This window comes from Arachis duranensis, chromosome 2, assembly GCF_000817695.3.
Source record: "Arachis duranensis cultivar V14167 chromosome 2, aradu.V14167.gnm2.J7QH, whole genome shotgun sequence".
NCBI lineage: Eukaryota > Viridiplantae > Streptophyta > Magnoliopsida > Fabales > Fabaceae > Arachis > Arachis duranensis.
In genome coordinates this window covers 25,271,372-25,271,578 of record NC_029773.3, presented here as the reverse complement: position 1 = coordinate 25,271,578, position 207 = coordinate 25,271,372, and positions in this window count along the sequence as shown.

Sequence of the window (207 nt, the reverse complement as noted above, 5' to 3'; positions counted from 1 at the left end):
GGATTGAACCCTCTTTGGGAGGCTGGCCATTCGGCCATGCCTAGACCTTGTTCTTATGTATTTTCAACGGTGGAGTTTCTACACACCATAGATTAAGGTGTGGAGCTCTACTGTACCTCGAGTATCAATGCAATTACTATTGTTCTTCTATTAAATTCCGCTTGTTCTTGTTCTAAGATATCACTTGTTCTTCAACTTGATGAATGT